This window comes from Canis lupus, chromosome 19 (genome assembly GCF_011100685.1).
Source record: "Canis lupus familiaris isolate Mischka breed German Shepherd chromosome 19, alternate assembly UU_Cfam_GSD_1.0, whole genome shotgun sequence".
NCBI lineage: Eukaryota > Metazoa > Chordata > Mammalia > Carnivora > Canidae > Canis > Canis lupus.
In genome coordinates, this window is record NC_049240.1 from 12,752,431 (window position 1) to 12,780,359 (window position 27,929).

The following is a 27,929-nucleotide window of genomic DNA, read 5'->3' on the forward strand; positions in this document are numbered from 1 at the left end:
TATAGTTCTGAATTTCTTCACTCTTGCATTGTAGAGCCTATAGGAGAAGTTCCCAGAAATCTGAAACTCAACCAACACCTCCAATTCTATTTGTGTGTATATGTGTGTGCATCTGTGTGTGTATGCGTGTGTGTGGTGAAGAGATAAGAATAGGTTCAGAAGCATTTAAGTGGTCAACTTGTAGAAAGAGGGAAAGTTTGTAGTATTTTCTGAGTGAAAACTACAGAGAGACATTTAGGGAATTAGACGATTTTGTATACAGGCAGAGATCCATGCCCCACTCCTATGCAGAACCCTTGAGATAGAACCTTTGACTGGGTGGGATGGAAATTCAAAGAGGTTGACCACAAAAACATTAAAAACTCCTGTGTCCAAGCTTGAATAGTAAGTAGTAGAGTCATGAGTTCAAGGGAGCATATTGGTTTTACTATCATAATATTAATAGCAACCAATGTAGATAGAAGAATATAGGATACTTCTAAAAATATTCTGCAGTAAGTAAAACTCTTAGAGCTTTTAAAACATCCTAGAAAGGGTGAAAAGACCCTTGAGTGATAATTAGTACTGAGTTTCCTGCCAGCAGGCAAGTGTGGTCTGGGAATATACTATCTATTCTAGGTAAATTTTAAAAACCGTAATATTTCTTTAACCATGTAATAAAAGCAAAATTCATGTCTGCTACATATTCAGTTATTCAATAAATATGTGTCCAGTGCCTACTGTGTGTCAAGAATGGTTCTGAGGAGGGATCCCTGGGTGGCGCAGCGGTTTAGCGCCTGCCTTTGGCCCAGGGCGCGATCCTGGAGACCCGGGATCGAGTCCCACGTCGGGCTCCCGGTGCATGGAGCCTGCTTCTCCCTCTGCCTGTGTCTCTGCCTCTCTCTCTCTCTCTGTGACTATCATAAATAAATAAAAATTTTAAAAAAAATTAAAAAAAAAAAAAAGAATGGTTCTGAGGAAAATCTTACTCGGACCTCATAGTCTGGTGAGAGGTATATACATACAATAAACAAATATTTAATATGCCATGTGGTGATAAGTGCTATTAATAAAAATAAATCAGAGTATGTAAAATAAAGAATGAACAAGAAGGAAATTGTTATTTATATGACACAATCAGAGAAAGCCTATGTGATAAGAAATATTTAAGTAGAGATTTAAATTCAACTGAGAAAATTAGTCCCAGTGGTTTCTGGGGAATATATGTTCTAGAGAGTTAACAAGAACAAGAGCAAAGACCTTGTAGCAGGACTCTCCTAGGTATATCTGGGGAGCAATGAAGTTAATGAAGTTGGAATGGAGAGTATGAAAGGAAAACTAGTTACACATGAGGTCTGAGAGATAAATGATTGAAGCCAATGACTGAGATGACAAGCCACTGGCATTGTTGAACAGAGGTGTGGCATGATCTAACATTATAAAAACAACAGTCTTTGAACTTCTGCTTCTACCTATGAAAAAGTAATTTTGGGGGAACTTGTATATGGGACTTGCTATGGGACCTGCCATAAACAACTAGAAAAAACTGAATAAAATATATGGGGTCACTATTGTCAGATATTAGATAACATGTGGTACAAGAAAGGGAAACAAAGTGAGTCCATAACTACTCTTGCTTTTTTGCCTGGAAGCAATTCCAGAACTCAACACAGAGAGATCTTTAAATAGTCTCAAAAGGATCAATTTGGTAGAGTAATGGATTATCACTTCAGAGTGATATCACTTCTGATATCATATAGATTATAAAAGATATATCACTTCTGATGTCATATAGATTATAAAAGACTGCAACTTCTGTCTTGGTGCACACACTTGATCTCTTGCTCTCTGAGATTGCTTGTTCTGGGGGAATACAGAAGCCTTGTCAGGAAGCAGCCTTGTTGAGAAGCACAGATCGTATAAAACTGTCAAAAGCCAGGTGAATGAGCTTAGAAGCAGATCCTTCCCCAGTCAAGCCTTCTGATGGAACTGCAGGCCCAGTCAGTAGCTTGATCATCATCTTAGGAGAGACCTTGAGTGAGAACCACCCAATTAAGTCATCTGCAAAATCCTAATCCATAGGAATTGTAAGATAATAAAAACTATTTTAAGATGCTAATTTTGGCAGTCATTTTATATGCATCAATAGGTACCTACTACAATACCTGGAATGAAAATTTGATCTGAGAGGATTGGCAGCAGATTTGACACTAAAATGACAGGTTCAGTGAATGTGCAAACACAGTGATAGTAACTCTCCCAAATAAAAGCATAGAGCAAAAAGACCAGGAGCAAAAAATGAATAGAATCTCAATGAACTGTGTGACTAAATCAAACAGTCTTGATTGAGGAGAGGAAGGCACAGGAAAAATATTTTTTTAGATTAATGGCTAAAAGCTTTCCAAATTTTATAGGAACTATAAACTCAGAGATCCAAGAACCTCAACAAAACTGCAATTAAGATAAATATCAAGAAATCCACACCATGGCAAATGATAAATTCCAAAAACCCCATGATAGAAGGAAAAATCACAAAATAGGGGACTGAATTTAAAAAGACACATTACAAACAAAAGAAAAAAGATAAAAAGATAGCACACTTCATAAGAAACAACACAAACAAGAAGGCAATGCAATTAAATCCTTATCATACTGAAACAAAAAGCCAATCTAGAATTCCATCCCCAGTAAAACCAACTTTCAAAAATTAAAATAAAGACTTTTCAGATAATAAAATTCGGAGTGAATTCCTCACAATAGACCTTCTTTAGGCAGAAGAAAATGATATCAAATGAAAAAGAAACTTGGATTTCAAAGGAATGAAGAGCACTAGCAATAGTAAACATGCAGGTAGACATACAAAAAAACTCACTTTTCTCATTTTTAAATTTTTATAAAATATAATTGACTAATTCAAGCAAAAATAAAAATATTGTATTGTGGATAGAAGAGTGAAAGAATGTATTCTAGCAGTAGATTCCAGCAGTAGATTCTACTGCTAAAATGATACATTTAAGGAAATTTAATGACACATTTAAGGAAATTAAAAGTCAAGCCAAGCCATAGACTGGGAGAAAATATTTGCAATATGTAAATATGTCTAAAGACTTATATCTAGAATATATATTTTAAAAAACATCTCAATAATAAAAAGACAAAAATATCTGGATAGACACTTGACAAAAGAAAATATATGAATGGCTAAGAGGCACATGAAAAGTACTCAAAAGTATTGGTCAGTCAAGAGACAGAAATTAACACCATAATGACAAACCAGCATACCCACACTTGAAGGTCTAAAACTTAAGACTGATAATATCAAGGTGGGTGGGAATGTAGAACAAGAACCCTCATGCATGTTGGTACCATAAAATGCTAAAATCACTTTGCAAATAATTTATCATCTTTTTAGAAGCTAAGTATACCATTACCATATAATCGAGTTCTCTTAGACTTTTACTGAAGAGGAATAAAAACTTATGTTTGCAAAAATACTTACATACAAATGTTTGTAGTAGCATTACACAAAGTAGCCAGAAACTAGAAGCAACCTGAATGTCCATCAACAACTGAATCAATCAATAAATTGTAGTATATCCATATAATGGAATAGTACTGAGAATAAATATTAAATATTAATATTAATTAATATCAATATTAAATATTGATACATGCAACAACGTGGATAAATTTCAAAAACATCCTGCCAGTGATATCCCAGACACAGGAAACTGGGAACATAATATATGATTATAATTATATAAAATTTCTAGGAAAGGAAAAAGTATAGGGACAAAAAATAGGTTAGCTGTTGCTTGGGTTTGAAGATGGGATTAGGGATTGACTATAGACAGGCACAGGGGATATTTTCCAGTGAACAAATTGTATACTTAAATGGGTACATTTTAGCAGTGCCTGGGTAGCTGAACATATACATCTCCTGATATTGCCACTAAGTTGTCTGATGAGCATTTTATATTGACATGCCCCAAACTGTTCAGCCATTATACTTGATATTCCTCAAGTTATCTCATTTTAAATGGCAAGCCTTTTGTAGTTCAGGACAAAAACTTTCTCACTTGAATCTACATTCTTCTAGTATCCATTTTTGAAATATATCCAGAATCTTATAACTTCCTAAGACTTTCATTAGTATCACTTTGGCCCAAACCACTATCATCTTCCCTGAACTACTGCAAACCTTGGGTTATTGTAATAGTCTTTAAACTGATCTCCCTGCTTCTTCCCTTGCCCTGGGCCACTCAAGTGCCCTAAGACACCAAAATCTTGAAAGTGTGATAACATACTCTGTTGAAAATGTTAAAAGAAACTATCATACTTTGATGGTGGAAATGCAAATTTCCCTATGGAACATAATTCTGTACTTTCTAGGAAAACTGTACATGCCCTTGCCCTTTGACTCAGAAAATACCTTTCCTAGGAATTTACTTCAAAGATATACTGACAAAAATATATGTCTTTGTAAAACAGAAATCAATTTCTTCCTTAAATGGGGATGTCCTAGGTGAAAAGAAAGTGACGCTGGGGCATTTGGGTCACTTAGTCAGTTAAGCATCTGCTTTAAGCTCAGGCCATGATCTCAGGGTCCTAGGATAGAGTCTCCCACCCCCACCCTGCGTTGGGCTCCCGGCTCAGCAGGAAGTCTGCTTCTTCCTCTCCCTCTGCCCCTCCCCCGCACATCGCTCACACTCTCATTCGTACTTGCTCTTTCAAATAAATAAATAAAATCTTAAAAAAAAAAAAAAAAACGGAATGATCCAGTCAAATCTCCTTGTAATTCAGATCATGACAAATCTGGCAAAATATATACTAGCAGGAGATTCCTTACCTATGGAATGCTTTTAGCAGGATGTATTTGGTTGGTTTAAGATTGCTTATGATAAACAAACCAAACAAATCTAGATTTGAATTTATGGGGAATGGATCCTTGGAAAATATCATATAAGCGGTATAATAATTTGAATATAAAATGGAAATAGTTATTGACTAAAATACAGCCCCCTTTGGTGTTAAGCCCTATAACTGAAAACATGGGGTATGTTTGCTGCCTTTGCCCTTTTTATAGATATAGATTAAGTCCACCCTTCACCCAACTTTAATTGGCAATGCTGAGCACCCCCTGGAATTGGCTGAATCGTCCTCAGTAGTAAACATTAAGCAATATAAAATTCTAGGAGGGCAACAATAGATCATACTTCTTTTTTTTTTTAAGATTTTTATTTATTTATTCATGAGAGACAGAGAGAGAGGCAGAGACACAGGCAGAGGGAGAAGCAGTCTCCATGCAAGGATCCCAATGTGGGACTTGATCCCAGGACTCCAGGATCATGCCCTGAGCCAAAGGCAGATGCTCAACTGCTGAGCCACCCAGGCGTCCCAGATCACACTTGTAATGAAGGAAATGGTTGAGGTGGTAGGTTTGATTCCCATTAATTCCCTTTTTCAGCCATTCTAGCTACCATAAAACAGACTGTTCCGAAGGATGCCTGGCTGACTTAGTCAGTAGAGCACATGACTCTTGATCTCGGGGTCATGACTTTAATCCCCAGGTTGGACCTAGAGCTTACTTAAAAAATAACAACAGCAACAACAAAAACCCAAAACAAAGAAAACACAGAAGTTAATAGAACATTCCTAAAGGTAAACAGATTGTCAAAGATCAAACAAAGTAGTTCCTTGAATTGCTTCAGTTATATCGAATATGGTGAAGACTGTATAGGAAGTACAAAAGGCCAAGGGGACCTGGTATACCAATATGCATCTAACAAATAATGCCTTCTTTTCAATCCCAAGTTCAGAATCCTTCCAGACATGGTATGCCTTTTTGTGCAAATGTGTAATGGAAATCAGTGTAAACTTACTGTACCACCATAGCAATATATAAATTTCCTGGAATATTCAGTTGCTCATTAAAGTCTATATGAAAGACATTTGCTAGCCTGTTACTGATATTGTTCAGTAGCCCCAGATCACAGAAGGGTATTCGATAATTCTGAGTCTAAATATCAATCATGTCTTGGATGATGTCAGTGACCCAGAGTAAATGCCATATAGAAGAGTGCCCAAGGTGGGAAGTTCACAGGGAGTGCCCTGAATACATAAACAAGCTGCTCACTGATCCAATGAGAAACCCCCCTACCAAAAAAAAATATCCCTCCTCCCCACCTTCCCCCCATTACTCTAACAAAGCAGCTAACTAACTGGTTCACTGATAGAAGTTCCTGGTTTGAAGGTTGTGTTCCTGTTTGGAAATTCCCAATTGTGTGCCTTACTGATAGAAAAAAAAAAAAAAATCTTGAGGAGAGAAGGAGCAGGCAAGTTTGAAAATCTGGCAGAGTTGAGAACTGCTAATTTAGCAGTGTGAGAAGAATTAGGCTTCTGGTCTCAGAGGAGCATTTGGATATTTACAGACTCTGGGTTATAGTCAACAGCAAATGGGTCCTAGAACACTAGACAATAGAGAACATTCTTATGTGGAACTCGATTAAGTAAATCTCTACAAGAATTAAGGAGAATTAAAGGAGGTCATGTGGATGCACACAAAACAAACAAAAAATCCCATTTCCAGCTTAGAGGGGAGACTGAAACACTAAGGCAGATGCCTTAATCAGATTCCTAAACTACTTGTCTGGTAGTTACACATGTTCAGATACAGTAGCAACCTGTGTCTTCTCTAGCAGGGGTAGATGTTATGGGAAATCTATAAAAACCTGTACTATAACATCTGGAACCAACCAAATGAGATCCAGAATTTATTGAACAACGGACTCTAGTCATCACCCTTATGGGGAATGTGGTATATGAGAAATCACTTCCTTGGGAAGAAACAGAATAATCCTGTAATATTAAGTGATCTGTGTTATGACAAACATTATTTTAACCACTCTTCTACATCTGCATAACAAAAGATTTCATAAGTTTATTTGTACAGTTAAATAAAAAGTAAGATATATGTAAACAATGAATTGCCAGCATGAGAAAATATTCTGAGAAGCAGAATTAAATATCCCAACAGATGTAATACTTATGGAAACTTATTAATCAGAGAAGGCAGTGACTTTGGACTTAGAAGAAATATACACTGAAGTTAAATGCTCCATTGACACATTACAAAAAGGTTCAAATAACTGTGGATACAGGAGGAAAAAAGTAACTGAGTTGGTAAAAGAAATTAAAAGGCCTATGAAGCTGTATGGTCATCATGAAAGTATCTTGTAGAGGTAATCCTCTACACAGCAGTTGCTGGTCTGTGATATGTTTCTCTCTGATTACCAAGGGAACATTTACTGGTGGAAAAAAAAAAAAAAGATAGTTGTCTCCATCTAATCTTCTTGTAAACAGCTGATAACTGACTTTCTTAAGCTAAACATATTTGCTAGCAAGAGTGTTCTTAACTGTGGAAATCTCTTAGCAAGACTGTCCCTATAATCTCTGGAATCTAAAGCATGGCTCCTGGGAAAATATCACATACACCCTTAACCAATCTAAGTACAAAATGGAGATATTTCATAACTTAACCCCTCTCTTGTTATATGAGGTCATTCATAAACCTCACTTAAAATTTTCATCCATTACTGGCCAGAGAAAGGTGTCCAATGCAGAAAGGAAGGGCCATGGGAGCCACAAAGGATAGACTAGATTTTTCTCTAATTTGCCTGACTCTTCTGATTGCTTATATCCTTGAACATATTAATATAGCTGGACTAAGATATAAAAAGACTCTTTATTCATGTAAGTCTACTTTGATAGTGCAATCTTTTCTGTTAGCTCTAGTATGCTAACATTTATATATAAATTGGAAGAGAGTATGACTATTTACACATATTTGCTTATATTCAAAAATGGAAACATAAACTATAAATTTTGTTAATGGTTATCTATAGAGGAAGGGAGGTAATAAGTTAGAGGGAACTATAATACAGGCCATACTTTTCTGGGCATATCTTGATTTGTAGATTTGCATTTGGAGACATAAATATCTTAAATTATTTTTAAAATTCCCAAAAAGTGAAAGGGGAATGCAACCAGTGAACCCAACTGTGTATTAAGTTTGGTGGCATAATAGAATGACAGAAACTACTTTCAATGGACTTTAAACACAGAAATTCGCTCTCTTTCCTTCGTGAGATATAAGGTCAAAAACAAGAGCAAAAACAAAAATAATACACCATTTAAGCTCTTTTCAGTAACAATATTGTTGCTGACAGTGTCATTTTATTCAGAGTCTATGGTGCATATTGTGGGAAAAAGCAAATGAGAAATTATGTTGAAATCTGAAAATCTATTTGGATTAGAAGGGAAACAGATATCAGATATATGAGATTAAGTAGGAAGTATCAATACAAAATCATAATGCATTTGCTCTTTAAAAGGCCTAGAGGGACACCTGGGTGGCTCAGTCAGCCAAGCATCTTCCTTTGGCTTAGGTCATTATCCCAGGGTCCTGGGATCCAGCCCTGCATTGGGCTCCTTGCTCAGTGGGGAGCCTGCTTCTCTCTCTCCCTCTGCCCACCCCCCTGCACCCCTCCATCCCCCTCATGCTCTCTCTTATGCTTTCTTTCTAATGAATAAATAAAATCTTTTTAAAAATAAAACAAAATGAAATAAAAGGTCTAGAAAAAAAATACCCAACCATTGGGCACTCCTAATGTCCAAATAAGTGGTTGGTAAACATCATTAGCCACTAAGAAACCAAGACCTACTGGGGGAATAGCTAGTTCTATGTCTATAGCGGGTAATGTGCAAGATGAGCTGGAGCATCTTGCCATACCAGGAAGAAAATAAGCTCTTAAAGACTATTAACTAAAGTCATGCCAAAAGATTTAGAAGCCAACTTAAAGAGATTCCCAGTGGCCAAAGATGGAAAACACTGACCATTAATGAGAAATCTGCAATGGATAGATACACGTAAACTATTTTTAAATCCATGAGTTCAGAGAGATTTAAATTTCAGTATAATTAACATAGTGTTATATTAGTTTCAAGTGTGCAATATTGTGTTTCAACAATTCTATGCATTATTCAGTGCTTATCATGATATACTCTTAATCCCTTTCACCTATTTCATCCCCTCCCCACCACTTCCCCTCTGGTGCCCGTGTTTGTTCTCTACAGTTTTCAGTTTGTCTCTCTTTTCTTTGTTCACTTGTTTTCTTAAATTCCACATATGAAAAAAAATTCCACATGAGTGAAATCATATGGTATTTGTCTTTCTCCTACTGACTTATTTCACTTAACATTATATCCATGCTGTAAAAATGGTAAGATTTCATTTTTTTAATGGCTGAGTAATACATATATATACATATATATATCTCATATCTTCTTTATTCATCTACAGATGGACACTTGGACTGCTTCTATAAATTGGCTATTTTAAATAAGGCTATAATAAACATAGGGATGAATATATCTTCTCAAATTAGTGTTTTCATAGTCTTTGGGGAAATACCCAGTAGTGGAATTACTGGATCATAACGATTATTCTATTTTTAATTTTCTGAGGAAACTCCATGCTGTTTTCCACAGTGGTGTACCCAGTTTCCATTCCCACCAACAGTGCTCAGGGTCCCTTATTCTCCACGTCCTTGCCAACACTTGTTATTTCTTGTATATTTCATTTAAGTCATTCTGACAGATGGAAGATGATGTCTCCTTGTTCTTTTGATTTGCATTTCCCTGATGATGCGTGATGCTGATCATATTTTCAGGTATTTTTTGGCCATCTGTATGTCTTTAGAGAAATGTCTCTTCATGTCATCTGCCTATTTTTAATTGGATGTTTTGGGTTTCTTGCTGTTGAGTTCTTTATATATTTTGGGTACTATCAGATATGTCATTTGTAAATATCTTGTCCCTTTCCATAGGTTGCCTTTTAGTTTTCTTGTTCCCTCTACCATGCAGAAGTCTTTTTTTATTATTTTAATGTAGTCCCAATAGTTTATTTTTGCTTTTATTTCCCTTGCCTCAGTCGGCATATCTAGAAAAATGCTGTTATGGCCAATGTTAGAGAAATTACTGCCTATGAACTCTTTTGAGATTTTTATGGTTTCAGGTTTCATGTTTAGGTCTTTGATCCATTTTGAATTTATCTTCGTGTATGCTGTAAGAAAGTGGATCCAGTTTCATTCTTTTCCAAGTAGCTGTCCAGTTTTCCCAACATAATTTGTTGAAGAGACTTTTCCCCATCGCATCTTCTTGCCTCCTTTGTTGTAAGTTCATTGACTATGTAAGTGTGGGTTTATTTCTGGGCTCTCTTCTGCTCTATGTCTCTGTGTATGTTTTTTTGTGCTAGTGCCATACTGTTTTGGATTACTATAGCTTTGTAGTATAGTTTGAAATCTAGGATTGTGATACCTGCAACTTTGTTTTTCTTTCTCAAGATCATTTTGGTTATTCTTTTGTGGTTACACTCAAATTTAAGGATTACTCATTCTAGTTTCATGAAAAATGTTGGTATTTTGATAAGAATTGTATTAAAGCTGTAGAGTGATTTGGGTAGTGTGGACATTTTAAAATTATTTATTCCTTAACCCATGAGCATAGAATATCTTTCCATTTGTTTGTGCTGTCTTCAATTTCTTCCATCAATGTTTTATAATTTATAGGTCTTAAAGTACAGGTCTTTCACCTCCTTGGTTAAGTTTATTCCTACGTATTTTATTATTTTTTGGTACAATTGTAAATGGCAGTTTTCTTTTTTTTTTAATTTTTTATTTATTCATTAATGAGAGAGAGAGGGACAGACAGACAGACACAGGCAGAGGGAGAAGCAGGCTCCATCCAGGGAGCCTGACATGGGATCACACCCTGGGCTGAAGGTGGCACTAAACCGCTGAGCCACCCGGGCTGCCCCTGGCACTGTTTTCTTAAGTTCTCTTTCTGCTACTTCTTTATTCATTATTAGTGTACAGAAATGCAACAGATGCATACTATGATTTTGACCTCTTTGAATTTGTTTAGACTTGTTTTGTGGCCTAATACACGATCTCTTCTGGAGAATGTTCTATGTACACTTGAAAAGAATGTGTGTTCTGTTGTTTTAGGATCAAATGTTCTGACTATATCTGTTAGGTTCATCTGGTCCAATATGTCATTCAAAACCACTGTATCCTTGTTGATTTTCTGTATGGATGATCTATCCATTGAAGTAAATAGGGTGTTAAAGTTTCCTACTATCATTAGTATTACTATCAATTGCTTCCTTTATGGTTGTTATTAGTGGTTTATGTATTTGTGTGCTCCCCCGTTGGATGAATAAATATTTACAATTGGGTTATCTCCTTTTATTATATAGTGTTTGCTCCATTTATGATTATGTAGTGTCCTTCTTTGTCTCTTGTTACAGTTCTTGTTTTAAAGTCTATTTTAAGCAATATACATATCGCTACCCTGGCTTTCCTTTCAATTCCATTTGCATGATAAATGCTTTTTCATCCATTTACTTTCAATCTGCATGTGTCTTCAGGTCTGAAATTAGTTTCTTGTAGACAGTATATAGATGGGTCTTGTTTTTTTAATCCATTCAGTCAACTTATGTCTTATATTTGGATCATGTAGTCCATTTGCACTCAAAGTAATTATTGATAGGTAAATACTTATTGCCATTTTGTTGTTTTTAGTTCTTTTCTGTTCCTCTCTTCTCTTGCTCTCTTCTCTCATAGTTTGCTGGCTTTATTTACTGACATACTCGCATTTCTTTATCTTTTGCATTATCTATTACAGGCTTTTGATTTGTGGTTACCATTGGTTTCTATACAACATCTTATGCATTTAACAGTCTATATTAAGTTGATGGTTGCTTTAAGTTTTAACCCATGCTAAAGGTACCAAATTCTTATTACTCTCCTCCCAATGTTTTAGGTATATGTAATGATACTTTATGTTCTTTTATTTGGCAAATCCCTTAACTGATTTTTATAGATACACTTAATTGTACAGCTTTTGAGCTTCCTACTTTTCCTACTCTGGTTTGTGATCTTACCTTTCCACTCATAGAATCCTTTTTAACATTTCTTTTAAAAAAAAAAAAAACATTTCTTTTAAGGCTGGTTTAATGATACACTCCTTTAATTTATGTTTGTCTGAGAAACTCCTTACCTCTCTTTCTCTTCTGAATGATAACCTTGCTGTATAGAGTATCCTTGGTCATGTTTTTTCTTTCAGTACTTTGAATATACCATGCCTCTCACTTCTGTCCTGCAAAGTGTCTGCTGAAAAATCCGTTGATAGTCTTATGGGATTTCTCTTGTATGTAACTGTCTTTTCTTGTTGCTTTTAGAATTCTCTTTATCAACACGTTTTGCCATTTTAATTACTATATGTCTTGGTATAGACCTCCTTGGCTTGATTTTGTTGGAGGCTCTGTGTGCCTCCTGGATCTGGATATCTGTTAACTTCCCTAGATTTGGGAAACTTTCAGCTATTATTTCTTTAAATACGTTTTCTGCCCCTTTTTTCTCTCTTCTCCTCTGGCATCCCTATAACGCAAATGTTATATGCTTGATGGTCTTTCTGAGTTCCCTTAATTTATTTCCATTGTTTTCTCCTTCCTATTCAGTTGACTGCTTTCCATTACCCTGTCCTCCCGGTCACTGAATTGCTCTTCTGTTTCCTCTAGTCTATTTATTCCCTCTTGTGTATTTTCAATTTCAGTTATTGAGTTCTCCTTCTCTGATTGGTTCTTTTTTATATTTTCTATCTCTTTGCCAAAGGTCTCTCTGAGGTCCCCCACTCTTTTCTCAAGTACAGTGAGTATCTTTATGACCATTAATTTAAATTCTCTATCAGGCATAAATCTGTTTTGCTTAGCTATCTTGCTGATTTTGACCTATCCTTTCATTTGGGACATATTCCTTTGTCTAATCATTCTATCTTTCTGTGTCTATTTTTACATATTAGAAAAGTCAGATAGGGGCAGCCCTGGTGGCTCAGCGGTTTAGTGCTGCCTTCAGCCCAGGGCATGATCCTGGAGAGTTGGGATTGAGTCCCATGTCAAGCTCCCTGCATGGAGCCTGCTTCTCCCTCTGCCTGTGTCTCTGCCTTTCTCCCTCTCTCCCTCTCTCTCTCTTTCTCTCAAGAATAAATAAATAAAATCTTTAAAAAAGAAATGTCTCCTGTTCTTGAAAGCAGTGGCCTTGTGAATAAGAGAGGTCCTGTAGTGCCCTGCAGTGCAGTGTCCCCTATTCACCAGAACCCGTGCCTCAGGAATATCTCCTACATGTGTTGAATGCACTCTACTGTTGTGACTAAGCCACGCTTGCCTTCAGTCCAGTTATCTGTAATGGCTCTCTGCCTATTGTGGGCAGTCTTTGGACCCTGTGTTGTTAGTGGGCCAGTCTGGGGCTGACTTGGGCTTGAGTTGAGTCAGACTGGGTATTTTCCATAACTGCAGGGACACCAAACTTCAGGGCACTCTCCCTGTGTTGTCCTCTGAGCAGCTTTCATTGGTGGGCGGGGCCTGCAGTCAGACCACATGTCTGTCCTCAATCCACTGGTGAAGCCACAGTCAGACTAGTGATTGTGGTTATCTTCACTTCTTCTTGGGAGCAGGAATCATTTTGTGGTGGTACTGGCCCCTGCTGGGTGCTGGCCAGGCTTGTGGCACCACTTCAGATGGATTCTTTCCAAAGGCATGTTGGAGGGTGTGTCTGTGGGAGAATGAGAGATTGGGGCACTTGGTGACAGCAAGGTCTGCATAGGTCTGCTTTGGGAGGGGACCTGCAGGTATCTGGGAAAACTGCTGAGGCTGGTTGGTTTGGGGGGAGCAGAACTGAAGAAGCACATGGAACAGAACATGCTATTAGCAAGCTAGGTGGAAGGTGTTTTCAATGCACTGATTCCTGCAGGTGTCCATGGGGGGCATGCTCTAAGATTATTAAAGAAATCTTCCCATATACCCCAGGTATTTTTTAAACTGATGCTTTTTTGCTATATCTCAGCCAGGCTGTTCACTGTGTTGTCTCTTTAAGGGTGGGAACTCAGCTTCTCTGACCCCCTCCCCACCATCCTCGCTGGAGCTCACTCTCTCAATCTCTCAAATAAATAAATAAATAAATAAATAAATAAATAAATAAAATCTTTAAAAAGGGGGGATGGCTCAGTTTCCAACTGCCTTCTAGCTCTTCCAGAGTGGAGTCTGCCAATTTTTAAAGTTCCAAGTGTTAAGCCCCATTGGTTCCAGAAAGTCATGAGGACGGGCTTATCTGGTTTTCAAAGCCAAATGTTATGGGGATTCATCTTCCCAGTGCAGGTTCCCATGTCTGGGGTGAATGGAGTGGGGTCTGCTCCTCTCCCCTTTCTGTGCCCATGGTGTCCCTCCCTCCTATGGACAGTCCTACAGGTCTGTTTGCCTCCCAACTGTGTCTCTCTCTCTTACCCTTTGATGTGGCCTCTTCTCTGCATCAAGCTGTGGAGAGTCTGTCCTGTCAGTCTTGAGGTTGCTGTCTGGGTTATTTACACTAATGTGGATGCTATCTAGTTGTATCTATGGGACAGGTGAGCCCAGGATTGTCCTACTCTACCATCTTCTCTGGAAGTCTAAGACATAATTTTAAAAATCTCATTGGTCATCTTTGGAGATTGCAATAGAATCAATTATTCATGAAACTGCTAAATAAAAGAATCAAGCATTTATCCTGTAAAAACAGTGTTTCTTGGTATCCAAATAGTTGAATTGAGATTTTTTTTTAAAGATTTTATTTATTTATTCATGACAGGCACAGAGAGAGAGAGAGAGAGCCAGAGACACAGGCAGAGGGAGAAGCAGGCTCCATGCAGGGAGACCAACATGGGACTCGATCCCAGGTCTCCAGGATCACACCCCGGGCTGAAGGCAGCGCTAAACTGCTAGACCACCAGGGCTGCCCGGGATCATTTTTTAATAGAAATATTCCAACTAAGAAATATGTACTAATGACAAAATTGGATTATCAACATTTTACAAGCCCTAATGAATTTATGAATTCAGGCAATGGTCATCAATGGCTCCTAATATCACAAAACAGAGGCAACCAGTTGTTTTGCATCTCCTGACAGAAATACACCATCATTGAGATACTCTTACCAAAAATTGAACCTGAATGTAATCAAGCTTCTAGATGTAATTCACAGAAAATACAAGAGGCAAATGAAAGCATGGGAATACAATTATCAAAAGCCAGACTGCAGAATCCTCTAAAATATGAGGAAAATATCTAGAATACTAGTAAAAATCAGAGTATTGCACTGGATTTTGTGGCTTGTCATTTTGAGTCCTCTAACACCCACAGTATTTCATACGCAAAAAGAGCTGTCTTTGGGTGAAGATGACCTAGAAGATAACAGAGCAAGAAAACCCTATATAAACAGGGTTAGAAACCTGATTTCAAGTGTGATTATCAACCTCTACATCAATCTGCAAAAAATCTGTTATATCCCCTTTTACTGTTTAAGCTGGTTTGAGCTGAACTTACTTTTACTTGGAACCCAAAGGTTCTTAATTTATAGGTTAGAAAAGGAGCTATATGCTATGAAAAGGAACCACTTCTAATGAATAAATTTATAGTTGAGGCTCCATATATGCAAGTGTTTATCTATTATCTATCTATCTATCTATCTATCTATCTATCCATCCATCCATCCATCCATTCATCCATCCACCCATCCATCCAACCATCCATCCATCTATCCATCCACCTAATATCTGGGGTTTTTTTCCAAGTTATAAATAAAATCAAATTGAAGAGTAAAGTAGCAGGCTGTCTTTCCTTCTTTAGTTTTTAAGCTGCACTGGGGGCATATTTAAGTGTAAGGTTCCCCTCCAAATCTTCTCCAGTCATTAATCATTGAAAATATTTCAGATATTGACTAATTACCCAAAAGATAATACTGTGAAAAAACAAAAGTGTTTAAAGCCAGTGTTCTGTAAACACTTTAAATTAATGGATCTTGAACATTTGTGACTAGATTCAAAATAAGAACAAAACTCTTGAAACATATAAACAGTAAATGTGAGGTAGTCTGATATTTTCAATTCTATTTAATTATTTTTGTGTTATAATTCACTATAAAGATCCCACAATCTACTTCCTAAGAGGTTTGCAACCTGTAGTTTGAAAAGTTATTGATATCAATTACTTCACTATTTTTGAAAGAAGATGGTCCTCTCAGAAAGGAAAAAAGATACATTGTCACTATTGCAAACAGTAAAATATTAAGGACAGGAAAGCAGACATTCACCATCTTTAGGTTTTCTGTACAAGTAGTCTACAAGATTATTTATAATAAATTACTGCTAAATTACTTCAGTTTCTGACACGTACAAATAAAAGGCTGTAATAGTTATTTTAAGTTACTTGAGGATGTGATTTGGTTGCCAAAGTTTTCAGATCTTCTGAAGCCTGTCTTTTGATCTTTGACAAAAACCAAGTTAGTAAAAGCATTTAGTATAAATGCAGCCTGGGTTTTCTGCCTCTCTAATATTCTCCTACAGTATGATTCATACCCTAATCATGACACATCCTAAGAGATCTGCATTCACATTAGCCACTAGTCTACCACCAAAATATACCTGTTGTAATGACAAATTTTCTGGTGTGACATTGCTGCAATAAATAATACCTTAGAGGGGCCTGTGGAAAAAATGTGTTTCTCTTGGCAAGTAGCTTATTAATAAGAAGTGGCTTGAACATTCATCTTCTCTATGAGTATACCACATAAAGTGATATTTGTACAGACAATTGTCACTTTTCATAGATTAGTAATTTCCAGTTTCCTATATTCCTCACACATGTGTAATCTTAGCTCTAGAGATAACTTTTTACTATTCCTTATATAAAAAAATGATAGTTGGTGTTAATAAATGCTTCTGATAGTCAATTTATAAATTTGCTCTACAAGAGCAAAATTAGGATGATCAGATAATGCCCAGGAATTATGATTTAACAAAAAAATATGCTCTTTATATAAATCTTCAACTAGAAGATTCATTTTGCAGCTATACTCATCTCAAAATGCAAATGCTACTTCTTGGACTTAAGTCCAAAAATCCATTAAGTATAAGTTGACCTAATGAAGTAATTGAGTCAATACCTAGTAAAATCAGCACTTACAAAGTAAAGTTTTTGACTGTGATGAGGACTAAAGGACAAGTTGGGGGTGGGTAAAGAGGACTGGGAGGGACAGAAACTTGAGACAGACTGAAGGAAATGGAGTCCTCTCATGTTTGAAGGCAAGAAGCAGCAACAGAAGTGGGTAAAGAAATTCAATTTAGAAATCAATACTTATTGCCTATGCACTATACAAGTAATATTTTAGTATAGGCATTGCTGAAACGAGAATAAGTTAGTAAGACATGGCTCCTTTCTTCTTTGGTCTACTATCTATTATATATAGAACACGGTGGCTTATGTGACAGGAAAAAAAAAATTCTTTGTTGCAGGTTGCTTAAGCCTCCCGAGTTACAATCTGGGGAAAAATTATAACACTTCAATTTCCCAAATATAGGCCCATTTTTCTATTAAAAAACTAACCATTCCTGTGTCTATTTTCCAATGAGAATAAGAAGGTAAAAGACAAAGATGAAGAGCTAAGAGGAGAAAAAGGTAATGTATGGATGTGTTTCTACTCCCTTTCCTTTCCTCATTAAAACCAATATCAAAAGGGAAAATACTCCAAGATTCTCCCTACACATGAAATTTTGAAATCTATCTTCTAAAATTACTAAATCCAATAAATGCTCATTGAATGCCTACTGTGCTTTGGGATCTATGCACGCAGACATAGGTCCTTCAGAATTAACAGAGACCTACAGATAAATAATTACAATGCAATGTACTTTAGCTTGGGTTCACCCAAAGAGCAGAGACTGAAAAGAAGGGCCATATGCCAGTCATTAATTTTTGAATGCAATTCTAAAGAATCAGAATGGGATCTTGGAAAAATTAAATTAGATAAACCAATATAAGGTTGTGTTTGGGGGCTGATCACTACTGTAGGCAACTGAAACTTAGGCCCACTGAAGACCCCGGAGAAAATGCATGGAATGCATCTCCGAATAGTCTGCCCAAAGGATAGAACAGTATTTATCCACCAATTCTTACCTGCATTTGACAAGAATGTTAACTCCCTCAACTTGCATGTCTGTACATATGTCAGAAGAGCTGAGATTTCCCAAGGTGTTCCATGTAGCTGAGGTGTCAGAAAAGAACCAAGGCAGAAAGCAAGAGATATGTGGTATAACAGAGGTAAGAGCTATCAAAGAGTGTAATAGGTGGGGACTCAAAAAGATGACCATAAAGATGGGCATTGACACACAAAACTACCCAATACAGTCCACTCCTTGCAGCATTCAGAGCCACACATGTTCTGTATTGAGACACATCTATCCCAAAGTTTTCGAGGTAGCAGCTAGCCACTATATAAAGACACAATGCAAACTATGTAGTGAAACAAGCTACTGTCTCCACTTCTGTAACTGATTTTACATCTATAATTGATATATATCTTCTTTCTCTACCGCAAATTCTACCCTTCTCTCATATTTGGCCAAATTCTTCAGCAGGGCCAGGTTGTTTGAGTAATGAGATGATCTAGACCTTCAATTGCCCATTTCAGGTTATCATTTGACATTGAAGCAACAAGAGAGATGCCCCAATGGATCCCCTAAGAAAGATGCACACTATCCTGCCTCCATTAAAGCTGTAATTCCAGCTTTTCATGATAGCCAGGGTCAAAGTCCCTTCTAATACTAAGAATTTGGGCAGCCCCAGTGGCTCAGCGGTTTAGCGCTGCCTTCAGCCTAGGGTGGGATCCTGGAGACCCAGGATCAAGTCACATGTCGGACTCCCTGCATGGAGCCTCCTTCTCCCTCTGCCTGTGTCTCTGCCTCTCTCTCTGTGTGTGTTTCTCATGAATAAATAAATAAAATCTTTAAAAAAATAATACTAAGCATTTATTTGTCTGATGAACTGCTGCCACAAGGAGCCATTATGACTAGGTGATTTTCATAGCTTCAGGTTCAATGGAACATTTATTGGGTCCTACTGTGGAAGCCTTCCCACTTTTCCTTCAATCCAGAAGAGCCCACAGTTGTGTCATTGTAATAGCAGTTGCCAGTTTCCAACTTCAACTTTTTGCATCATTGGTTCAGGGTATATACTAAATCCTGTAGAACAGCATCCCAACCTTACAGGAAGCTGTCCCTGAACTTGTACTTAGCTAAAATTTTAATAAGCCATTTCATCATTGTATTAGGTTGGCTGCTTTCAGGTAATGTAACATATGGTAAGACCTGTAGCTTCTACAGGAATGCACCTATTTTCATTTCTCCTCTATCATAAAATGGGTCACTTGGTCTCAGGTGATAAGACACAGAATCCCACGTTAGGAAATCAGGCATTCTGTAAATTTTTTGGATGGTGGTTCTGTAAGATGTGTTAGGCATAGAAAGCAAATCCAAGTTTAGAGTAGATGCTGATCACAGTACAGACGAATTAATTTTTCTCAAATAGGAGTCTGATACAATCAACTTGCTACCAAGTGGCTGGCAAGTCTCCTCAAGAAATAGTACCATGTTACGGTCTTGGTATTGGTCTGGGCTGCTGGGATTTGGGGCATTAAAGAGTAACAGTCATTAGTTTAACATGGTGAGAAGGAATACATACTATTGGGCCTGTACATAGCCCCTATTCCTGTCAACATGGTTCTTCTGCTCATGGATGCATTATGCAAACTCTTGAGTGGCTGAGGACAGAGGCTGGCTGATACAAACTGGATAAATCACTGTGTCCACCTGGTTGTTAAAGGCTTCCTCCATAGTGTCTCTATTCTGGTAGGAATTAATGTGAAACATAAAGATCCTCATGCCTTGTGCCCATTTCTGTGAATCCATTTACATGCCTCTTTCCCAAACTTCCTTGCCTCCCAACTTAAAATCTTATCCTGGACAACTAGCCAAACCAAGGGTCCTTGTACTTAAAGACATTTCTCCACAACACAAGTGAATGACAAACTAAATTGCTCACATGTCTGCTCACTAGAAGGCCTTCCTTTCACCACCGTCATTTGGGGCCTTTCCTGAATGGATCTATAGTATGGCAACAGTTCACTTTCAGCCAGTACCAATGGATCAAGATAACCCATTAGGCATGCCTTTTCCCCTCCTGTTTTTTTTTTTAATATTTTATTTATTTATTTATGACAGACACAGAGAGAGAGGCAGAGACACAGGCAGAGGGAGAAGCAGCCTCCATGCCAGGAGCCTGACATGGGACTCGATCCCGGGACTCCAGGATCACACCCCTGGCCGAAGGCGGCGCTAAACCACTGGGCTACCGGGGCTGCCCTCCCCTCCTCTTTTATTTGGTTATGGAAATCTTCTCATGAAGCCATGAGTGTAAGATGAGGGAAAGGCATCCACAATAGAAGTAGGTGACATAGGATTCTGAGACATCTATTCATACAACTTATTTGTATCCTCTGGAGGATTCAGTCTCTGAGACTGAATCCTGAACGTAGTACTTCCATCATATGATGTATTGTTGTTGTGCCTTTTTGAACTTATAACTTGGTAGATTTGATAATACTTATCTTATGATAGACAGCTCTGGTCAGTCACTTGTATGTTCCATGGCCAGGTACTCAACCTTTACTAGAAGCCAGGAATATGGCAGGAACTTCTTTTCAAATATTCTTAGCTACAGAAGACATAGCCTTGCTCCAGGAACCTAAAGAGGCCGTGCTATGTCTCTTCTATTGGGGCTTTCCAGAGACTATCTCATAACCTTACTCACCACAGAAACCTTTAGCATCATCAGATCTACTGGGTGACAGGGCCAATTGCACGAAGGCCAAAACTGCTACAATACCCTCTCTTGGTCCTGGGAATGACCTCAGGGTGGGGAGTGGACCACTGAACCATCTTATTACAAGATATTCTTAGCCTTTGATCAGCAGGTCTCCATGTGTCCCATTCTAATAGAGGACCATAATGGTGATTCAGATTCCTTAGCCTCTGTGTCAACTCAGACACTAAATGTACTATATTCATCAATCCCAAACATCTTAGTAGACACCTTTCTTCACACTAGAAATATTCTGGCTCAATGTCCACATATCCCCCTGGGGAACAATTAGGAAAATATTTATCATATATTCTTAGGGTAACATTTTTCATTATTTTATCGAGGGGACCCAGCCTTTTTTTCAGTTAATTGGTTCTGGTTTTGAAAACTGGATTAGCTGTATAAAAAGGGTGAAAAACCAGGCAGCCCAGGTGGCTCAGCGGTTTAGTGCCTGCCTTCGGCCCAGGGCCTGATCCTGGATACCTGGGATCAAGTCCCATGTTGGGCTCCCTACATGGAGCCTGCTTCTCCCTCTGTCTCTGTCTCTGTCTCTCTCTCCCTCTCTCTGTGTCTCTCATGAATAAATAAAATCTTTAAAAAAAAAAAAAAGGGGGATGAAAAAAACAAAATAATCTATTCCAAGAGCTGAAAATAGCCTACTGCTCACCAGTTTTCAATTTTTTTTTTTCTGGTGTGTAAATTGGCTAGCCACCCATAGCACTCTTAGGTACACCTTGGACTATCAGCTAAAGTCACAGATATCTGATGTTAATGCACTCTGACGGTCACTCCTGCTTTGCTGCTCATTAGAGTAATTACAGTCACAGAGCTTCTGTTAATTAGTGTCTCCACAGGAATCTAATATTCTGGAAATGTATCTTATCCATCAACACTGGACATCCCAGTTCTATGGCAACACTGCCCTACTCAGTTCTGGGATACAAAAGCTATCTATACGTCAGGTCACAACTGAGTTTCTAAGAATGACAGTTGTGACCCAGCAGTTTCCTCTGTTCTATTCTCCTCGAGGTAAACACATTCAGATGGTGGGTTTTCTGGTCTCATGTAACATTCTATATTTATGGTCTAACATCAAAACGTTATAATCTAAGTCTCTGATCTTTCCTCAATGACTCCACCAAAGCAATTTTAGCACTTCTGCTTCATTTACTATAAGCCACCATTTTATCCAATTGCAAAAATTAACTGGGCAGCATATTAAAGCAAGTTTTAGGTGTCCTTGTCAAGATGTTAAGCCCCAAGTTTAACATCCCATGTCAATAAACTTTTCCCCTTTCCAGCCCCAGATACTGACTTTTCTAGATACACTCCAACATGTGCTCCCCTTGTTCCAGGTCCTATCCTTTCAGTGTGCACAATACTTCTCACCACATGTACTTATTATTACTTCCACTACCCTTTGGGAAGTGCTGCAATCTGATTCTCATTTTAAGTCTGATGAGGAGATGGCACAATTTTGAGAACAAGTATTATTTATGAGGCACCCACTTCAGGTTTTGGGGGTAAGTGTCACGGCAAGTTGAGGATGATTGCCTCCAACAAGGGTAAGGGGGCTGCTTCTACCAGTCCAGAGAGTGAAGGAAAATCTGGAGTTCAAGATATGCTAGAACAGGCTCATCCACACACATGTCCCCATCCCAGGTCTCAGAATCTCACTCTTTCCATAATAGACCCCTCATTTCAAATAGGAGACCTGTCAAGGCTCAGTATTCAGTAGTGTAGTTATACTTACCATTAAACCCTGAGTTTGAATTTCCATACTGTTTGTGCTTCAGCTACTACATGTAAATAGGGCTTTTCAAATACTGAGGTGCATTTTTCTGATGTTCATAGTGTACCTTGAATTTGTAGTTGCCTATTTTGTTCTCATATCTCCTAAAGACTTTTCAAAAAGCAGTCAACTCCACAACTCCACCTTCAACAGTCTTCAGAATTACAAAAAAAAAAAAAAAAAAAAAAAAAGGAAGTTGTATCAGTCCTACTAGAGCAATTGTTGCCTAGGTGGGGACAGAGATTCCTGTTGCTTCCTATTCCACCACCTAGAACCCTCTCCAAATTCCAAATTGTAATTTTTTTTAAATTTTTATTTATTTATGATAGTCACAGAGAGAGAGAGAGAGAGGCAGAGACACAGGCAGAGGGAGAAGCAGGCTCCATGCACCGGGAGCCCGACGTGGGATTCGATCCCGGGTCTCCAGGATCGCGCCCTGGGCCCAAGGCAGGCGCCAAACCGCTACGCCACCCAGGGATCCCTGTAATTTTTTATTAATGTAGAAATACCAAATAAAATTTTTTCAGGGCAGCCCAGGTGGCTCAGCAGTTTAGCGCCGCCTTCAGCCCAGGGCATGATCCTGGGGTCTGGGATCGAGTACAACGTCGGGTTTCCTGCATGGAGCCTGCTTCTCCCTCTGCCTGTCTCTGCCTCTCTCTCTCTTTCTCTCTCTGTCTCTCATGAATAGTGAAATCTTAAAAAAAATTTTTTTCAACGTCAGAATTATTTTAAAAAGAAAAGAAGCCGAGATGCCTGGGCGGCTCAGTGGTTGAGCATCTGCCTTCAGCTCAGGGCGTGATCCCAGAGTCCTGGTTTGAGTCTCACATCGGGCTCCCTCCAAGAAGCCTGCTCCCTCTGCCTATGTCTCTGCCTCTCTCTGTGTGTCTCTCATGAATAAATAAAATCTTTAAAAAAAAAATAGAAAAGAAGCGGTCAACTTCACAATCCTTGTTATTACCACTATCTCCATGCCCAATGCTACTCTCACTTATATTGATGTTTGACCTTTCATCAGCTCCTCAAGCTAGTCTACCACTGAAGAAAGCCTTAATAACTGTGATATTACACCATGTTCATCACACCACCACCACCAGTGGGGTCTCTATCACTAAATTGCCCCAAGAATGATAACAGTCCTGAGTCCCATCCTGATAAGATATTTTCTAGGGCCACTTCAGCTAACACTGGACATAGCCTGGGTTCCCCATAAAACAGAACTGGAACAAGAGCTTGCACATAGGTTGATTTTGATAAAGGAGTAGGGAAGTAGGAAGTAGGAAGAGTCAAACAGGAAATGAGGAAAAGGCCATATCGTGTGCTATGAGTTGGCTGCTGCTGCTATCAGTTAGCAACTGGTACAAGCCCCTTTAGTAAACCTCTGAAGAGCCACATGGAAGGTCCCTTAGGTGTATTTGTATTTAACCACTGCCTCTCATCCTCCTTGTTCAAGAATTGCCCCATGGGGTTTAGCTCCCTATCCAAGGATAGCTCCCTATTCCTATCCAAGGATAGTTGATGTGTGAGAATGCTTAAGGGGGTTCCTGCCTGTGTTCCACACAGCTGAGGCAGCAGCAAAGCCCTGGTGCAGGAAGGAAGCAAGGAGTACACAGTGCAGCTAAGGCAAGTTGCTGTGAGTTCACAGAATACAACTGGTTGTATAACTGGAGTAAAAAATGTTAGGCTTAGAAGATGAGAAGAGCCTAATACACAGTAGGATAAGTGCTCTAATAAAGCAATATTCAAATAATATGGAAACTTAAATGGGAAAGAGAAGATCCTTGGGCTTTGCAGCATGACTGGAAGAGCTGAGGGCTTACTGTTATTGCTTCCCCATTTGTATCCTTTTTCTTTTTAAATATCAGATTAAATTCTATTCATTATCTTCTGCCCCCAAAGCCTAATGTCTTAAAAAGGAGGAAAAGAACTTAAATATTTTTGTGGCAATTTTTTTTCACATCAAAACGTAGTAGTTGGTGGCTAAAAACACAAAGTGTTTAGTAGCCCTTCCTGCCACCTTATCTGTGAGGGATATGTCCCAGATCCCCAGTGAATGCCTAAAACCATGGTTAGTACTAAACCCTATATATACTCTACATACATGCCTGTGCTAAAGTTTAATTTATAAATTAGGTACAGTGAGAGATCAATAACAAAACCACAAATTTCTTTTTTCACAATTTCACAGATTTGTCACTATAAATCTCAGCAGCCTCAAAATGTTTTTTTTTTTCTTTCCCTATTTAAAGAACTTTCAACTCTTCACTTCAAAGAAGCACTTTCCAGCTTTTCGTTGGCATCTCTGAATTGCCAGTATTATCACCCTTGAGTTTGGGGACCACTATTAAGTAAAATAAGGGTTCTCTGAACACAAGCACTGCCATACTGTGACAGCTGATCTGATAAACCAGATGGCTAAGTGACTAATGGGCGGGTAGTGCATATATAGTGTGGATACACTGTACAAAGAGATGATTTAGGTCCCAGACAGGACATTGTGAGATTTCATCAGGATACTCAAAAAGGCATGCAATTTAAAACTAATGAATCGTTTCTTTCTGGAATTTTCCATTTAATATTTTTGGACCATAGTTGACTGTAGATAACTGAAACCACTGAAAGAAAAACTACAGGTGTGGGGTAGGGAGAACTACTGTATTTCCCCTTGAACTGTGACTTACACTTTACTGGAGCTGTGAAAAAGCATGAGAAAACACTTGAATAAATGCATACACTGTGTAATCTATTTAGGTGGTGAGGAGAGAATCTGCATCATACTGTAGTAAACAATTCAGAACACGGAAAGGAAATGCATTTATACATATAATAAACAAAGGAATGACTATTCTTTTGTGGTCCTGAAGTTGAAAAACAAATTCAAAACAGTGATTACAAATGCCACTCTCAAATACTAACTTTCTATTGAATGTACTGTTTGTGTGCTACTAATGGACAAATTTTCCAAAATTCTGTGGTTGAACTGCAGGTTCCTTTCAAAAGAAAAGGATTATATAAGATGCTTTTGCTTGCTTAGTATCAGAAGAAGAAAAATATTTATTTAGATGAAAACAAGTAAAGAGATGTTTTAAACACACCTAAACAGATAAAAACAGGATACCTATCGGGTATTAGAAAGTTCACAAACCAACCACAACATTCAAATTCAATATTTTATATGGTTAGATCTAAAGTATTTTGTGCTTTACTTTTCCCATTATAAACAGTTATGCTTTATAGCTGAGCCTGTGATTAAGAATGATTGATTCACTTCTCAAATCAGGACACACTAAATACATCTTTTTTTGGATAGTTTTTTATGCATTTATAAAATTGCTTCAGGTAGTTTATAAGTCACTATGGATCTTTTTTTTATTTTTAAGATTTTATTTATTTATTCATGAGAGACACACAGAGAGAGGCAGAAACAGAGGCAGAGGGAGAAGCAGACTCCATGCAGGGAGCCCGATGTGGGACTCAATCCCAGGGCTCCAGGATCACACCCTAAGCCGAAGGCAGAGGCTCAACCACTGAGTCATCCAGGCATCCCACCACAGATCATTTTAAATAAGCCTTTCCTATCCAAAACTGGCATATTGTTGCCACATTAAATTAGTTACTACTGTCCGTTTTCAAGTTATTTTCTGAATTTATGTAGGATGCCTAACAATGGCATCATACTATGTAGTTATGAAGACACTTATGGTCTTTTGTAAAAATCAATATTTATTTTATACCAGTTCTCTTTTCAGACAGAAGACGGAATAAATGAAAAGAATTAGTTACTAAGTCACATTTAACTAGCACAGGGATTGTTCAATGCAACAATATACAGAAGTTAACTCCATTTAATTTACAGCTTATTTCATAACAATATTTTATTAAGATATACTTCACATGTAGTAAAATCATAAATCTTAAACATACAGCTTGGGGGATGTTGACAAATGTATGCAACTACATAACTGTCAGCCACATCAAGATACAAAACATTTCAATTACCCACTCCCTCAAATACCCTCATGTCCCTTTTCCAGACAATTGGAATCCTCTGCCCTCACCCAGAGCAATCACTGTTCTGAGATGCATCACAACAGCCTGGTTTGGCCTATAATTGGCCTTCATATAAATAGTTATACAGAATGTTGTATCTGGCTTATTTTGTTCAATGTAATGCTTTTGAGATTCATGTAGGCTCATGCATGTACCAGTAGTCCATTCGTTTTCATAAGTAGTATTCCACTGTCTGAGTATATTGCAGCTTGTCTATCATGTGGATAGAAACTCGATTGTTTATAGTTTTGTGTTATGAATAAAACTGCTATAAATACTCATTTGAGTATATACTCTCTTGAGTATATACCTAAGAATGAAACTGCTGAAACACAGAGTAGGTGTGTATTTAACTTTAGAAACTTCCACTTTTCCAAAGTTCTTGTACCATATACTCCATTCCTATCCATTGTGTATGAAAGTTCTAGGTACTCCACATTCCCATTATTGCTGGACATTATTCCCATTATTGTCAGTCTTTTTCAGCTTTAACCAATTTAACCGATGTGTATATTTCGTAATTTTAGTCATTTAGTGGTATCTTGTTATGGTTTTAATGTGCATTTCCTTGATGATAAGTGATGTTAACTTTATATATTTACTTTTGTATATTTTTTTTCTGTGAAGTTTCTTTAACTGGCTTCTTTTATTACTGATTTACAGGAGTTCTTCATATATTCTGGGTAAGAATCCTTTGTCAGATATGGGTACTTTGAATATTTTATTCCAATCTGTGGCTTGCTTCTTCACTTAATGGAAGTTTTTGATGAACAAAAAGTTTTTATTTTGATGAAGTCCAATTTCTCTTTTTCTTTTAAATTATTGCTTTTCATGTCCTATCTGAAAAAAAAAATATTTCTCTAACCTGGATTACAAAGATTCTCTCCTAGATTTGTTTTCATTTCACCAGTTACATTTAATTTTTCTGTAGACTTTTAAGTAGGAGAGAAGGTTTTGATTTTGTTTTCATGTTTTTTATAGTTATTTCAATACCATTTGTTGAAAAGATTATCCTTTTCCTTTTTAAATACATTGGCACCTTTGTAAAAAAAAAAATCAGCTGATTGCACATTGTTCTTTCTAGTTTCTCCATCCTGTTACATTGATGTATTTGTTTAAACCTATGCCAAGGGCACACTGCCTTCATTATTGAATCTTAATAGTATGTTCTAAAGTCAGATTGTATAAGTCCTCCAACTTTGTTCTTTTTCAAAATTGTTTTGGCTATTTTGAGGTCCTTTATATTTCTTTTTTTGTCTTTTTTAAAG

At 37.6% G+C, this 27,929-nt stretch overlaps 1 protein-coding gene across 3 annotated transcripts in view; it reads right to left on the minus strand.

Annotated features, from left to right (window-relative positions):
* Positions 1 to 27,929, minus strand: part of C19H4orf33 (chromosome 19 C4orf33 homolog) — a 306,277-nt gene that overhangs the window by 249,158 nt on the left and 29,190 nt on the right. Inside the window, exon 8 of one of the 3 annotated variants that reach the window (XM_038564639.1) lies at positions 26,315 to 27,501. The exons of the other annotated variants lie outside the window; for them this stretch is intronic. The gene's annotated coding sequence lies outside the window, so the exon portion shown is untranslated. Of the gene's footprint in view, positions 1 to 26,314; positions 27,502 to 27,929 lie in introns of those variants that run through there. 3 annotated transcript variants of the gene reach the window in all.